The sequence below is a fragment of the Hakea prostrata genome, chromosome 7 (assembly GCF_041222555.1).
Source record: "Hakea prostrata isolate BN-2017 chromosome 7, UWA_Hpros_2, whole genome shotgun sequence".
NCBI lineage: Eukaryota > Viridiplantae > Streptophyta > Magnoliopsida > Proteales > Proteaceae > Hakea > Hakea prostrata.
The window spans coordinates 32942384-32960227 of NC_142606.1; positions in this window are offsets into that span (position 1 = coordinate 32942384).

A 17844-nucleotide genomic window follows, 5' to 3' on the forward strand; every position below is an offset into this window, starting at 1 on the left:
TAATAATAATAATAATAATAATAATAATAATAATAATAATAATAATAATAATAATAATAATAATAATAATAATAATAATAATCACAATATGCATATAATAGTTGAGTTGGTTGATATTTTATACAAAATTATTTTTTAATATGTTATTTTTCTATTTGTTTTTCATTTTCATGTAATGAACATCCGTGGAACAATATGTCACACTTTGCCTAGTAACTTGTTGAAAGAATTTTTTTCTTATTATTGTTTGTTATATTTTTTGGGATTGTTTTGTGTAAGGTTAGAATTAGAACTTTCAAATACATTACATCGAAAATACGTCTCATAATTGTTTCCAATGTGTTATGAAGGACTATGGGTTGTAATTTTAGTAATTTTATTGAAAATTCAAAAATTACAACAATTTTATTAAATAGTTGAGTCTTTGGAAGGCAGGTTTTAAGAAAAGATACAGATTTTTTAAGACAACCCTAAGTGATGTATTTTACTCTCCTATATAAAGGTGAGGTGGGTTGGTTGTTTTTGTACGTGAACATCATTTTGAGAAGTTGTTTTAAATTGTGTCATATAAAATAGATTGGTGAATGTAATATTATGGATCACTTAGTCTTCTTCTTCTTTTTTTTTTTTTTTTTTTTTTTTTTTTTTTTTGATCACTTAGTCAATCAATTACGAAGTGCATCATCTGCAGTTGACTGATCTTAGGGGTGAAAATGTATTCAAGATATGTGTGCACTATTTGGGGTGTTTAACTACCTTAAAGAAAGTGTCTGCCACCACCAACACATTTCAACTTCACCAATTTTCATGTGTCGCTAGATGCATATAAAAAACTATACTTTCGACAAGGAGATCATTCACGCCATTTCAAACCAGATAAATTTTCAAACTTATGAATCCATTTTATCTATTTATTTGTCTTATACAATTGCTTATAATATCATTATATTTTCAACTCAAAGGCTATACAATGGGATCAATAACCTACTGTTGTGGAGAACATATATCCCGAGGACCCCCCCTCGGGACGAACGTACACCCCCACTCGAGATAGAGAAGTCTTCTTAAGGGAAGTCCTCTTAGGAGGATTCTGAGAATCCCTTATGGAGAAAACGCATACCCACTCGAGACTTGATTATTCTGAAGACTCGGGAGGAATAGTGTTCTCCCTTGAGAGGCACAGAAAACCCCATCGAGCCATGATTATTCTGAAGACTCGGGAGGAATAGTGTTCTCCCTTGAGAAGCAAAGAAAACCCCCTCGGGAGGAAGCATATTCACCCCTTCAGGGAACATGCACGGAATAAGCTCAAGAAACCCATTTGGACTAAGTCCAAGAGAGACGTTGAAGAAGACGGCCAGGTCAAGAGAGTTAATTACAGATAACTACTCAGTAAGAGCCATTCCGAGAATTGGGGAGATGAGTCATCAGATAACGGCTCTATCTGGTCCGACAAAGAAGGAGCCGTTATTCCAAAGAGACTCCACTCACTCCTCAACTATGGATCCGAAACTTAAGGAATCGCCGCCTTCAGGTAACCTCTATATAAACCCACCTCCTACATGGAGAAAGGTACGAGAACTTTCATTTGAGTACTTACTCATTACGTTCTTGAGAACTCTCTCAAGAACCATTATTGTTGCCTAGGCTGATTTGAGCGTCGGAGGCGGTTCCCCGGCCAAAACTAGGCCGGACCGTTCTTGCTTTCTTTGTGTGTGCGGGCATCCCGTTATTCCAACTTGGTTGGAGAGCTCTTAAGGTGGTCATCTCAATATCCGGCTCTCGAAGAAGTTCTAGACGCAACAATTTGGCGCCGTCGTGGGAAACGTCACGAAAGTCATGACAAGACGTACCACACCTCAGGTGACAAGTTCTCAAATTTTCACTAGAGTGAGGGAGAGGGAGATAGAAAACGGATGTGTTGAAGAACAAACTCTCCCTTCTCTAGATCAACAAATTCCTATTACAGAGGAAGTTCAAGAAGGGGTTCCGGATAACCCCCGTTAACTATTCCAACCATTTGGAGAAGGCGGTTCGAATCAACCTCCAATTCCGCGACAGTGGCCAATTTGCGAGAATATGCAAAGAGAAGTCCAACAACAAATGTTGGGACTCCAAGGAGTTGTTCGAGGCTTAGTCCATCAAATCGGGGTACCACCTGGACCCCTAGAAATTCCCAAGAAGGACGAAGGCGTGAAGCTATCGGACATACTCGGGATAAGCAACGCCCGATGAACGAAGAAAGGAGAAATCCCGAATACCAAGGCGACCAGCCGAACGAGTTGGAGAAAGATCTCAAGGAGTGCATATTGAAGAGCCACGTCCCCGAGAGGATCGGCGAGGGGAAGCGTGTTCCACCGTTTGGCTGGGCTTAGGCAAACTCAAGATCTACCCGGAAAAGGGCGCGAGAAATGAAGGGGGGGGGGGGGGCCAGCCCAGAGGAAACAGAAGAGGGGGCCAACAAAACCAGGGAGCGAAGCAGAACAGCGAAAGCAGGAGGAGGGAGCAGCCACAAGAAGAGGTGAAGAGGAATGGCCCGGGCAAGCACCCTGGGAAAAATCGATATCCGAGGTGCGAAACAACCAAATGATGAGCCGTGTTACCCCCGCCCTTTGTCAAAATCGACATGCTTCCCATATGATTCCCAACATGTGGCTTGGTATGATAGGCCTGCGCGCCTACACTAACCATATCTTGGGATTCTCTAGACATCATACTCACACTATGAAGAACAGATTTTTCCATTCTCGAATTATGTAGCACAGCGCAGCGACTCTCCTCACATGAACAAGTGAATAGTGTTCCAATTTAGGAAAGGGAGATCAACTCAAAACCTATACTTGAATCTAATTATACTCCACATTTAAACCAACCAAAAAATCATACACCCGAATTTGTCAACATACTTCCGAGGCAACCACATCAGTAGGATTAGTAGGTTGATAGTCACCATAAGGTGGTTTACTCTTGTAAAGAGCATAACTCAGCATAGTATTGGGCAATTGTCAACTCTTTCGTGGTCTCATGAAGTTTCTTTCTCAGCTCATAGATCTACGCATCATTCCTCAATCATCATAAGTCTCTTTAGTGGCCTCCAAATTTGGGGCTGCTGTGTTCAACAATAAATATCCCGGTTAGATTCGGATGCATGGAATTCAAAAGGACTACATGATAAGAAATTGGTTTGAAATCCACTATCCGAAGAATGCCACTAGTCGAACATTTGGGTGTAGTCCTCATAATATGGCGACTAGACTCTTCTAGTAATTGTCAAATAGGCAAACGAGACCGATCAAGTAATTAGTTCCATCGAACTTACAGAGTGATGGAAGGTTTGGATAATTTTCACGAGTTATCAAAGCAGAAACATCCGTGTAGTCATATCTTAGTCCACTCACTAAAAACACCACACATAAAAATCTGATCATACCTGAAAATGAAGCAAACCTTCAAAATTCTAATAAAATTTATTGGTAGTTCTAATCAAACTTGCTGAAAGTTTGAACAAATCTGCTGAATTTTTATCAAACTTGGTGTTCTTCGGCTTCAAACTTGAATAGAATAATCTAAAATATTGTAATAGAATGTAAGAGGTCGGAAATATTTCTCGATTCATTGTAATTTTCGATTCAATGTTGCAAGAATTTTCGTCAATATCATAAAACCTAATGTTCTTTAGTCTTCAAACTATTTAGAATAATTTCAAACATCATAGGAGGTGTAAAATATCAAAAATTTGTTCTTCATTGCAGTAGAGAAGAGAATAACATCAAGGAGGAGCTGATAGTAAGAAAGAACCCCGAAAGAAGAAGAAACAAAGGAGAAGGAGAGGAGGAAGATGTTGTCAATGCGGAAACACACGAGAGAAAGCCTAAGCGGAAGAAGAACAAATGGTCGAGAAATAGAGAAGCAGAAAAAAAAGAAGAAAAAAAGGAGAAAGAGAATTTTCTTGGTTTTTAAAACATAAAGGAAGAAGAAACAAAGGAGAAAGGAGAGGAGAAGAGGTGATGGTGGAAATAGGGAGAGAGAGAAAGGAGGCAAAAGATAAAAGAGAAAAAAATCAGAAAGAGGCGAAAGAAAGAAAGAGAAGGAAAAAAATTCCTAGTTTTCGATTCTAATTTTCACTAGCTACGATGCCAGTGGAAATAATTGAAATCTTAGATGATCAATGTGGCCCCTAAGTTTATTATTTATAATAATGTGAAATATACAAAGTTACATAATTAACCTCACTAAACAATTGAATAATAACAACATATCTCAACTTATAACTAAAGCAACTCACAAATAAACCGAACCAACCAATAGTTACATTCACTTTAGGGAATGGAGCAAAATAATATGATGAAATTCATGATTTTCATTGATAATTCATTATTTTGCTTACCTACAAGGAGGCATGAAATTAATTCAAAATATCATGTAAAACCCCTTTTACGATATTATTTATAACAACACAATTAAAATATGACAAGTTGAAAAGATTTTTCTAGTAAGTCTCCATCAATAATATTTTCTATATATAATTTTTAGTTGATAACTAATTTTAAAAACTACAAAACTATACTCCTTTGCAATTTTTAAATCTTGCAGCTTCGGATGTATCTAACAATATTTGTGGTGTAAGACTGATAACCACTGTATACAATAAATAAAATTATCATGTTTAGGTTGACTAATGATAAATTATAATTATCACGGCAACTTAATGTGTTGTATGGACACAAAGGCTATTATAAGTAATATAGTATTATAATTTTATATGATTATGCTTACAAGCAATATAAATTCTATACTAATAAAATACTAAATATTATGCTAGTGTAAATTTAATAGAATAGAATCAATATATGATAAAAAAAAATGAGGTATAAATTATATGCTAAAATACATACATATACACCTATTAATTATTATGACACCCAAAATAAATACCAAAACAACTATATAAAAGCAGAAAAGAAATATAAAAAAGAATAATAGCAAACCATTATTTACTATAGAAAAATTAAGAAATAAAATCTTGAATCATATGTCATAATTTAAACTATTGGGGAAAAAATCATATTTAATGAATTTTCTAGTATTACATTAAAGATTCTTTTATTTTAAGCTTACTAAGACAATGAAATTTCTAAATACATTATCAATAAAACTTTAAATTACCAAAAATAAATAAAAATACTAACAATCACCGATCAACTAAGTAATTAAGAAAAAAAATAAATTTATGCAAGTGTCATAATATTTCATCTTTTAACATATTCAAATATTGATAAAATTTTCAAAGAAATCTTATTGTACTAATAAAATTTAATGATCTAATATCTCATCATTTGTTTGACTTTAAAATTCAATAAATCACATATGCTAATTATGATACATTTATATTGCAAGATAGATAAGACAAACTTCATTATTTACAGATAGCAAGCACGGAGATGTCAATCGCTCTTTTTACCTTGGAATGGAAAACATAATGATATATAATTCGTCGTCTTTTTTCTTAAAACTTAATTACTTTGAACGCAATTATGTTGATAATATGTTCTAAAATGAAGAAGATATATTAAAGACAAAGAAAAAAATAAAGAAAGATTAATCAAACTCATCTATTGAGTTGTGTGCTTCATATTTATAATAAATATAATATCTTCTCTGATATGCAAATATTATAGTTTACAAAGAAATATAATGTATGATTCTATCTGAGAATAAAACACTCTTGATGTGGAAGGATAGACAGTTGTAATCTTGATAATATGAGAATGTGAATCGTCAAGATTGCATGCTGAAATGGTTGAGATCTTCATATGAAAGTTACATATTTTGATATTATCTCTTTAGGAATGATAGACATCTACAAATAAATATTATTTATAACAAAAGATAATTAATGCTAAAAATGAACTATCAATAACTGATAAATAATAGAAACTTTGTAAGATAAAATCTCACAAGATTCGTAGCAAGTCACCTATTTCTTATTTTTTAAGACATGGAGAATTTAAAAAATAAAGAACCAATAAAACCAATCCAAAATAGTGGTATCTACCATCGATGCTCTCCAATTCTTTTTTGCTATTCGGATATCTTTCATGGGACTCTTGAAAGACGATATGTGATAAGAATAGATTTGTGATCAACAAACAAAAATCAAATGGCTTCATTTGTTTCCATAAAATAAATTCACAAAAGATTTTGTGAGATATAAACAACTCCTAAGACGAAAGACAAAACATACATTTTAATTGTTTTTTAAACTCATAATTAGAATCCAAAAGTTAGCATAAAACACTTAAGATCGTTTTCAAAGCTCTTAACTTATGAAAACAAATTAGGGTCATTTTGATTAGTAGGTTTTGATATGCTTATTTTCCTTGATATCAAATTCCATGTATCCGACAATTGGTGGGTACCTTCTCTATTACTTTCAATGAGATAAATATAGATAGAAATTTAATATCAATTTCATTAATTCAGTTAATTCTTTGTATAATAATTACAAATTTTATAATTCATTGCTAATTATTTTCCCATTAATAGTTCCTTATCATATGTAGATTCCATTATTTTTCAAAATATGAATTTGAAAATATAAAACTTCTTCTCTTGGACAAGTATCAAAAAAATATAAAGGTAATATATCAATATATTCCCAAATATATCATGGTATCAACCAACCACTATTATTTGTTCATCAACTATAAAAAACATAGGGTCTTCATGTACATTTCTTTGCCACTAAGATTTTTCCAAGCACATTGATTGAGTTCTCAATAAAGTCTTGGATCACCTTCAATTCGCTACGCATTCGACTTAAACTTCAACGAAGAATTATGGGATTCCGATTGATTGAGAAATTGCTTATGTTTCTTTCTCTTTATCTTTTGTAATTTTCTACCATTGTTTGACATTAATATCATCTTCATTCAATTATCTTTATGGGTTTTCTAAACAATCCAAGCATTGGTTTAACAAAAATATTATTTGTATAATCTCAAGGGGTTGGTTTAGTGGGCAAATGACTATGGTTTCACAATATGAGGTTAAGAGTTCCAAATCTCTTCGGGGTCAGGGGCTAAGTCCCGCCATATATTCAAATTGTATATAAAAGATACTCTTGGAATAGTCAAGGTACATAAGCTAGCCCGATTAAGCCTCTTATCCAAAATAATAATAATAATAATAATAATAATAATAATAATAATAATAATAATAATAATAATAATAATAATAATAATAATAATAATAATAATAATAATAATAATAATAATAATAATAATAATAATAATAATAATAATAATAATAATAATAATAATAATAATAATAATAATAATAATAATAATAATAATAATAATAATAATAATAATAATAATAATAATAATAATAATAATAATAATAATCACAATATGCATATAATAGTTGAGTTGGTTGATATTTTATACAAAATTATTTTTTAATATGTTATTTTTCTATTTGTTTTTCATTTTCATGTAATGAACATCCGTGGAACAATATGTCACACTTTGCCTAGTAACTTGTTGAAAGAATTTTTTTCTTATTATTGTTTGTTATATTTTTTGGGATTGTTTTGTGTAAGGTTAGAATTAGAACTTTCAAATACATTACATCGAAAATACGTCTCATAATTGTTTCCAATGTGTTATGAAGGACTATGGGTTGTAATTTTAGTAATTTTATTGAAAATTCAAAAATTACAACAATTTTATTAAATAGTTGAGTCTTTGGAAGGCAGGTTTTAAGAAAAGATACAGATTTTTTAAGACAACCCTAAGTGATGTATTTTACTCTCCTATATAAAGGTGAGGTGGGTTGGTTGTTTTTGTACGTGAACATCATTTTGAGAAGTTGTTTTAAATTGTGTCATATAAAATAGATTGGTGAATGTAATATTATGGATCACTTAGTCTTCTTCTTTCCTTTTTTTTTTTTTTTGTAGATATGGATCACTTAGTCAATCAATTACTCTGCAGTTGACTGATCTTAGGGGTGAAAATGTATTCAAGATATGTGTGCACTATTTGGGGTGTTTAACTACCTTAAAGAAAGTGTCTGCCACCACCAACACATTTCAACTTCACCAATTTTCATGTGTCACTAGATGCATATAAAAAACTATACTTTCGACAAGGAGATCATTCACGCCATTTCAAACCAGATAAATTTTCAAACTTATGAATCCATTTTATCTATTTATTTGTCTTATACAATTGCTTATAATATCATTATATTTTCAACTCAAAGGCTATACAATGGGATCAATAACCTACTGTTGTGGAGAACATATATCCCGAGGACCCCCCCTCGGGACGAACGTACACCCCCACTCGAGATAGAGAAGTCTTCTTAAGGGAAGTCCTCTTAGGAGGATTCTGAGAATCCCTTATGGAGAAAACGCATACCCACTCGAGACTTGATTATTCTGAAGACTCGGGAGGAATAGTGTTCTCCCTTGAGAGGCACAGAAAACCCCATCGAGCCATGATTATTCTGAAGACTCGGGAGGAATAGTGTTCTCCCTTGAGAAGCAAAGAAAACCCCCTCGGGAGGAAGCATATTCACCCCTTCAGGGAACATGCACGGAATAAGCTCAAGAAACCCATTTGGACTAAGTCCAAGAGAGACGTTGAAGAAGACGGCCAGGTCAAGAGAGTTAATTACAGAAAACTACTCAGTAAGAGCCATTCCGAGAATTGGGGAGATGAGTCATCAGATAACGGCTCTATCTGGTCCGACAAAGAAGGAGCCGTTATTCCAAAGAGACTCCACTCACTCCTCAACTATGGATCCGAAACTTAAGGAATCGCCGCCTTCAAGTAACCTCTATATAAACCCACCTCCTACATGGAGAAAGGTACGAGAACTTTCATTTGAGTACTTACTCATTACGTTCTTGAGAACTCTCTCAAGAACCATTATTGTTGCCTAGGCTGATTTGAGCGTCGGAGGCGGTTCCCCGGCCAAAACTAGGCCGGACCGTTCTTGCTTTCTTTGTGTGTGCAGGCATCCCAGTTATTCCAACTTGGTTGGAGAGCTCTTAAGGTGGTCATCTCAATATCCGGCTCTCGAAGAAGTTCTAGACGCAACAATTTGGCGCCGTCTGTGGGAAACGTCACAGAAAGTCATGACAAGACGTACCACACCTCAGGTGACAAGTTCTCAAATTTTCACTAGAGTGAGGGAGAGGGAGATAGAAAACGGATGTGTTGAAGAACAAACTCTCCCTTCTCTAGATCAACAAATTCCTATTACAGAGGAAGTTCAAGAAGGGGTTCCAGATAACCCCCCGTTAACTATTCCAATCCATTTGGAGAAGGCGGTTCGAATCAACCTCCAATTCCAGCGACAGTGGCCAATTTGCAGAATATGCAAAGAGAAGTCCAACAACAAATGTTGGGACTCCAAGGAGTTGTTCGAGGCTTAGTCCATCAAATCGGGGTACCACCTGGACCCCCTAGAAATTCCCAAGAAGGACGAAGGCGTGAAGCTATCAGACATACTCGGGATAAGCAACGCCCGATGAACGAAGAAAGGAGAAATCCCAGAATACCAAGGCGACCAGCCGAACGAGTTGGAGAAAGATCTCAAGGAGTGCATATTGAAGAGCCACGTCCCCGAGAGGATCGGTCGAGGGGAAGCGTGTTCCACCGTTTGGCTGGGCTTAGGCAAACTCAAGATCTACCCAGAAAAGGGCGCAGAAATGAAGGAGTTCGGGAGCAAGAAGGCGAAAGCCACGGAAGAGTCCATTCTAGATCTAATGATCCCAAGAGGGACGGTTAGTCAGTATGGATCTTCTCATGGACCAACTTCCCAATATTCTGATCTCGGAAGTGGTCGGTCTCCGCAAGAGCGTCAAGAGGCGCATGCTCTCGGGAGAAGATTAGATGCCATGGAGAGACGGCTTGATGATCGGGACCTGGATGACGACTATGACGTGGTTGACAGAGAACCCTTCTCAGAAGAAGTTATGAGAGCTCCTCTTCCACCGAACTTTATCATGCCGACATTTACTCCCTATGAAGGTAAGTCCAATCCTCGAGAACATATTAGTTATTTTAAATCTGTCATGGCTGTTATTGGCCGAGAAGATGAGCTATTGTGCCGAACCTTCCCGGCATCTCTCAAAGGCCCGGCGATAAAATGGTTTTCTAGCCTACAGCCAAGATCCATCCAAAACTTTCGAGAACTCGGGAGAAAATTTATTGCCCGATTCTGAAGTTGCATCGGGAGTAAGAAGACAGCAGATAGCCTTTTTGCCATTAGGCAGAAACCGAATGAGTCCGTTCGGGACTATCTTCTCAGATTCGATGAAGTGGCTATTGAGGTAGAATAGTTGGATGACACAATAGCGTACAATGCATTATGGAGTGGAATAACCCAAAGACGTTTGCTCGAGGTATTGCTCCAAGATAAGCCGATGACTTATGGAGCACTTCTTAAGAAATGCCAAAAGCAAGCAACGGTTGCAGAAGTTATTGAAGCACGAGAAGAGTCCACAAGAGGAATGAAGGAAAAGAAGAATTATGGAGAAAGAGGTCAGATTTCAAATGCTCGGGCGAAAGATGATAAAAAGGGAGGTTGGAAAGAAAGACTCGCCAATGGGGACTGTTGGTGCAACCTAGTGGGGGGTGATTAGGTTGTACCTAGTGGTTTATACCAATTTTCTGGTTTAGTTGCAATTTCAAAATGAATTGACAGTTCAAGATGAAATCTAATGAAAAACAACAATCACAAACACAGAATTTATAGTGGTTCGACTCTACGAGTCTACGTCCACTCCTCTCTTAGTCTCAAGAGAGTATTTCCACTAACGGATCTCTTTCAATACAGTGGGTAGAGAAACAAACCCTTACAATCTTCGTTTCGGGGCAAGAGTACCCTTTACAATCTTCGTTCACAGACAAGAGTATCCAATACAATCTTCGTTTACGGACAAGAGTATCCAATACAATGAATTCTAATCAACCTAGACTAGAATTAAAATAACCAATTCACAATACGAAAAGTATTAGATATTACCTATCAAAAGAGAGTAACCCTTTACCCTTTGAGTGCAAGTGATGTAATGAATGAACCAAGAATCAATATACTTCAGCGGTTTCAATAACTCCAGACTTTGCTTCAGTGAAAGCTTCAACTTTGGAATATCCCTTAAAGTTAACCGGAGTTGGGAGGACAGCAATAATGCTAAAAACACCAAAACTTTGCTTTTTCACTTGTGAGTGAATATGTGCTAGATGGGGGAGAAGGATAATTCTCAAATGGGGATGGTTGGGCTTTTATAGACCCCAAGTTACTGCTTTCCCCATTTCCCCAACGGATATAAAATCTTTGAGAGATTTTGTTCCAGACGGACGTCCGTCTGCCCAGACGGTCATCCGTCTCAAAGGTATCCGTTACAAACAGCTGTAGAAGATATTCTCTTTAAACTAGCCGTTATAGTCAAATCTGGGCCAGACGGACGTCTGTCTGCCCAGACGGTCATCCGTCTGGCCTGGTTTGGCTCAGACGGGCAGCCGTCTGCCAGACGGAAATTCTGTCTGGCCTTCTGTTGTTTCTGAGTAAACAGAGTTATGAAAACAGACGGACGTCCGTCTGCTCAGACGGTCATCCGTGTGGCCTGGACTGGCTCAGACGGGCATCCGTCTGCCAGACGGAAATTCCGTCTGACCTTCTGTTGTTTCTGAGAAACAGAGTTATGAAAACAGACGGACGTCCGTCTGCTCAGACGGACATTCGTCTGGGCTTTGTTTTTCTAAACAACTTTGGGCTGGGATATGGCTTGGATTTTTAGATCGTTTTGATAATCCTAAGCGTTGTACACCTTACTAACATGTCCTAGGTCACTCTAGTAACATGGATTACATATTATGGATGCATTTACATGTGTGTGTATGCAAAGGTGTCCTAAGCCCTGATTTAGCCTAAGTCTTGATCTTTGACTTGGTCTTTGACTTGATCTTGATCAGTGATCTTGATGCTCTCCTCTTGACTTTGGTTCTTTGTCTAAGATGGTTTGATCTTGAGCTTGACTCTCCGGAAATTTCTTTGAACCGGATATTTACATCGAGATTCTCTGCAGTGATGAGCTGGACAAAAACATATCTACATGGAAACATTAGTAGAGTGTTTGTCATCATCAAAACTGATTGGAGACTGATGTGGCAAATGCTGACTTGGCATTTTCCAATAGGGACTTTACACCTTTTAATACTAAGAGGTCAAAAATTCTGTTACAGATCAGAGATAAAGAAAACTTGAAGTGGCCGGGTAAGATAAAACCCCGACTCGAAGATAGGAATATGATGAAATATTTCCGTTTCCACAAGGACTACAGCCACCACACGGATGAGTGCAGAAATCTCAAGGTCGAGATCGAGAAGCTCATCCAAGTAGGGCATCTTGAAAAATATCTTCAGAAGAGCCGACAAGACCGAGAGAAGTCCCCGCCTAGATCAACAAAAAGACCCAGATCCAAAAGTCCCGAGAGGGCAGATAAGAATCCCGAGAAGAAACCCGACACTCGGGAGTTTTCCCCCATCTACATTGTTTTGGGAAATCCGACGGAAGAATCCATTAAGAAGGTGAAGCAAAAGGCACGGTTCGTTGGATCGATGCAGTTGCCAAGAAAACGAAAAAATGAATTATGCCCATATCCAATAACCTTCACCGACGAAGATCTCAAGGGCGTCACTTCTCCTCACGACGATGCTATAGTTATCAAAGTGAAATTGGCAAATCGAGAAGTTCACCGAGTTCTTGTGGACACGGGATCTTCCGCCGATTGCATCCCGAGGGAAGGTCCCAATCCTTAGATGATGACTCCATGCGGGACTCACTTATATGGGTTCGCCGGGTCGTCTGCCATATCCGAAGGGACCATCCAATTGGATCTAAGGATCGGGACCTCCCCTCGGGATGCAGTCGTCCAAGCAACATTCATGGTGGTTCGGGACCTTTCAGCTTACAACGTCTTACTCGGGAGGACAACTCTTAGTGCCTTAGGGGCGGTGGTTTCTCCAACACATATGAACTTGAAGTTTCCAACCACAGCGGGAGTCGGGGAGTGCTCTTATGATCAACGACTCTCCAGACATATGTGAATTATCTTAAGAAAGTCAAAAAAGCCGAGAGATCGGGCAATACAATGAGTATTGAAATTCGGGATGATCGGGATGAAGAAGCTATGCAAAGAGCCAAACCTGTTGAGAAACTTGACCGAATTCAACTTCATCCGAATCTTCCCGAGAGAGGGACAATGATCGGTTCAGAACAACCTACCGAATTCAAGGAAGAACTCACCGAGTTTCTCCAAAACAACCTAGATGTATTCGCGTGGTCGGCCGAAGACATGCCCGGAATAGATCGAAGAGTTGCAGAACATAACTTATGGATCAGAGACGATGCAATTCCAATGATCCAAAAAAGAAGGAATTTTTCGCTTGAAAAACATGCTGCCATCAAAACCGAAGTGGAAAAGCTAGAGCAATCGGGTTTTATAAAACCCATCGAATGCCCAACTTGGTTGGCGAATGTAGTCATGGTGAAGAAAGCCAACGGCAAATGGAGAATGTGTACATATTACACAGACTTGAATAAAGCATGCCCAAAGGATTGCTATCCACTTCCCCGGATCGACCTTTTGATCGACGCCACAGCAGGACATGAAGTATTGAGCTTCATGGACGCTTACTCGGGATATAATCAGATTATGATGAATCCCAAGGACGAGAAGGATACGGCCTTCATGACAGATCGAGAAAGTTACTTTTGTAAAGTAATGCCATTCGGGTTGAAGAACGTTGGGGCCACTTATCAGAGAATGGTAAACAAAGTCTTCAAAGACCAAATAGGAAGAAATATGGAAGTATATGTGGATGATATGCTCATAAAGAGTATTGTTCGAAGAAGTCATCTGGAAGATCTTGAAGAAGTCTTTGATACTTTAAGAACATATCAGATGAGGCTAAATCCGGAGAAGTGCGCGTTCGGAGTTTCTTTCAAAAAATTCCTTGGATTTATGGTATCCCAACGAGGAATTGAGGCAAACCCGGAGAAAATCAAAGCCTTGCTCGAGATGGAGTCACCAAGGACGGTTAGAGACATCCAATGCCTAACTGGAAGAGTAGCAGCCTTAAACAGATTTATCTCACGATCGGGTGAGAAATGTTTGCCTTTCTTCAAGGCTCTTAAAGAGCTCGGGAAGGCAAAGGATACCTTATGGACCGATGAATGTTAGAAAGCGTTCGAGAAGTTGAAGGAGAAGCTCGGGACTCCACCTCTCTTAGCCCGACCTTCAACGGGAGAACAATTATTCACATACTTAGCCATTTCTCCAGCGGTAGTAAGTGCGGTCTTAGTAAAAGAAGAAGGTACTTCACAAAACCCTATCTATTTCATAAGTCATGTTTTAATAGATGCCGAGACACGATATCCGGATGTGGACAAACAAGCCTTAGCACTTGTAATCGCATCTCGGAAACTTAGACCATACTTCCAAGCTCACCCAATTGTAGTCTTGACCAACTTCCCGTTGAAGAACTACAGAAACCAGACTTAGCCGGAAGAATGGTCACATGGGCTATTGAGTTAAGCGAATATCAAATTGAGTACAGAACTCGTCCAGCCATAAAGGCACAAGTTCTGGCCGACTTTATTCTTGAGAATAGCATGCCTAGTTCGGGAGTAGAAAATTCACCCGGTCTAGAGTTATGGACTTTACATGTTGACGGCTCGAGCAACTCTTCGGGGAGTGGAGCAAGGCTAATGCTTGTCAGCCCGGATGGATTCACTATTCATTATGCTTTAAGATTCAACTTCAAAGCCTCTAATAATGAGGCCGAGTATGAAGCCCTACTAGCAGGACTAAGACTTGCCCGAGCCCTAAAAGTCCGAGAATTGGAAGTCCGAAGCGACTCTCAGTTGATCGTGAATCAAGTTCGTGGCGTGTACGAGGCAAAGGAAACAAGAATGGCAAATTACTTAGCCAAAATTGATGATTGTCGCCATTATTTCGATCATCTTGAAATAAAGCAAATTCTGAGAAAGGAAAATGAAGTAGCAGATGAGTTATCCAAGTTGGCTTTATCCAAATATTCGACCTTAGGCTCAGCCGTTTATATTGAACAGTTAGAAATTCCTTGCATTCGGGAGGCCGAGGCGATGGATGTTGAAGAAGAGCCTAGTTGGATGAGCTCGATTATATCATATTTGAAGAATGATATCCTCCCAGAAGACGTCAAGGAGGCTAAGGCAATTAAAAATCAAGCAGCGAAGTTCACCATTATTGAAGAATAGCTTTATAAAAGATCAGTAACACAACCTCTTCTAAAGTGTGTTGGCCCTTCTCAAGCCCAATATGCCTTAGCCGAGGTACACGAAGGAATATGTGGAGCACATATGGGAGGTCAGGCTTTGGCCCATAAAATAATATGCCAAGGCCTTTATTGGCCGAATATTCAGAAAGATGCCGTGGACTATGTCAGAAAATGCAAGCAATGTCAACTTCATGCATCTGTTCCGAAGATTCCGGCTGTTCCTCTTACATCTGTCTCCAGTCCGATTCCCTTCCCCATGTGGGGAATGGATCTGGTGGGAAAGCTCCCTAAGGCTGCCAACAATAGAGAATATTTGATCGTAGCAATTGACTATTTCACTAAGGGGGTGGAAGCCGAACCTCTCTCATCCATTACTAAGAAACAAATGTAGAAGTTCTTTCAAGAAAGGATCATCTACAGATTTGGAATTCCAAAGATCCTTGTGACCGACAATGGAAAGCAATTTATCGGAGCCGGCTTCAAGAATTTTTGTGAAAGATATCACATCGAGCATAGAACTTCATCCGTGGCATATCCACAGAGCAATGGGCAAGTTGAAATAACCAATCGGACGCTTTTAGATGGAATAAAGAAGTGTTTGGAGACAAGTCGAACCAAATGGGTGGAAGAATTACCAAGCGTCCTTTGGTCATATCGCACCACGGCCAGAACTCCTACGGGAGAAACACCTTTTCGGCTAGCCTACGGCACAGAAGCACTTGTCCCGGTGGAGCTATTGGCAGAGTCAAAGAGATATACAGACTTCAATGAAGAAGCAAACGAAGAAGGCTTAAAGAGCAATCTTGATCTAATAGACGAAGTGCGGAGCATGTTAGAATACCGAAATCACAGATATCAGAACCGAGTAGCTGGATACTTCAATGCTCGGGTAAAAAATAGAAGACATCGTGCGAGTGACTAAGTGCTCCGCAAAGTTGCGGCATCAGACCCAAGAAACCAAGGCAAGCTCTCACCCACATGGGAAGGGCCATATCTCGTCGAACAGGAGACGAAACCAGGGACATACAAGCTAAAACCCCCCCCCCCCCCCCCCCCCCCCCAGCTTAGCCACGGGGGGGACAATTGATCAAACTTGGGATTCGGTGAATCTTCGAAATTTTCTTCCAGGGGTTTTTGTTATTTTTTGTTTTTTTTACCCAAATCGCAAAACCACTTTTTTCTCTTTAAATCCTCCCCCCCCCTTTTTTTCTCCCCTTTTTTTTTTAAAAAATGTTATTGTAAAAAAAAAACCACCTTTTCTTCCCCCAAACCCACCCTCTTTCTTCACACCCCCCCCAGTTTTTTTTTTTTTTTTTTTTCTTCCCCCCCCCCCTTCTAATCAAAAAAAAAAAAAAAAAAAGGCGTTACACTCGGGGCCTCACTCGGGTAGCCATTCGGAAGAATTCCCTCACCTCTTATGAAAACCAAGAAAGGCTTTCATAAGATGGAATTATTCAAAGGCATTACACTCGGGACCTCACTCAGGTAGCCATTCGGGAGAATTCCCTCACCTCTTATGAAAACCAAGAAAGGCTTTCATAAGATGGAATTATTCAAAGGCGTTACACTCGGGACCTCACTCGGGTAGCCATTCGGGACAATTCCCTCACCTCTTATGAAAACCAAGAAAGGCCCAATCTCATAAGATGGAATTATTCAAAGGCGTTACACTCGGGACCTCACTGGGAGAATTTCACCTCTTATGAAACAAGAAAGGTCTAAGATGGAATTATTCAAAGGCGTTACACTCGGGGCCTCACTCGGGTAGCCATTCGGGAGAATTCCCCACCTCTTGTGAAAGTCCAAGGAAGGCTCTCATGAGATGGAATTATTCAAAGGCGTTACACTCGGGGCCTCACTCGGGTAGCCACTCGGGAGAATTCCCCACCTCTTCTGAAAACCAAGAAAGGCTCTCATAAGATGGAATTTATTCAAAGGCGTTACACTCGGGACCTCACCGGGTAGCCACTCGGGATAAATCCCCACCTCTTCTGAAATCCAAAGGAGGCTCTCATTAGATGGAATTATTCAAAGGCGTTCACCGGGACCTCACTCGAGGTAGCCATTCGGGAGTATTTCCCCACTTCTTATGAAAGTCCAATGCAGACTCTCATGAGATGGAATTTATTCAAAGGCATTACACTCGGGACCTCACTCGGGTAGCCATTCGGGAGAATTTCCCTACCTCTTGTGAAAGTCCAATGCAGACTCTCATGAGATGGAATTTATTCAAAGGCGTTACACTCGGGACCTCACTCGGGTAGCCATTCGGGAATTTCCCCTTCTTTGAAAGTCCAGCACCTCTTATGAAAGTCCATTCGGGGAAGACTCTCATGAGAACGGGGATGGAATTTATTCAAAGGCGTTACACTCGGGACCTCACTCGGGTAGCCATTCGGGAGAATTTCCCAACTCTTGTGAAAGTCCACGAGACTCTCATGAGATGGAATTATTCAAAGGCGTACAGTCGGGTAGCCATTCGGGAGAATTTCCCCACCTCTTG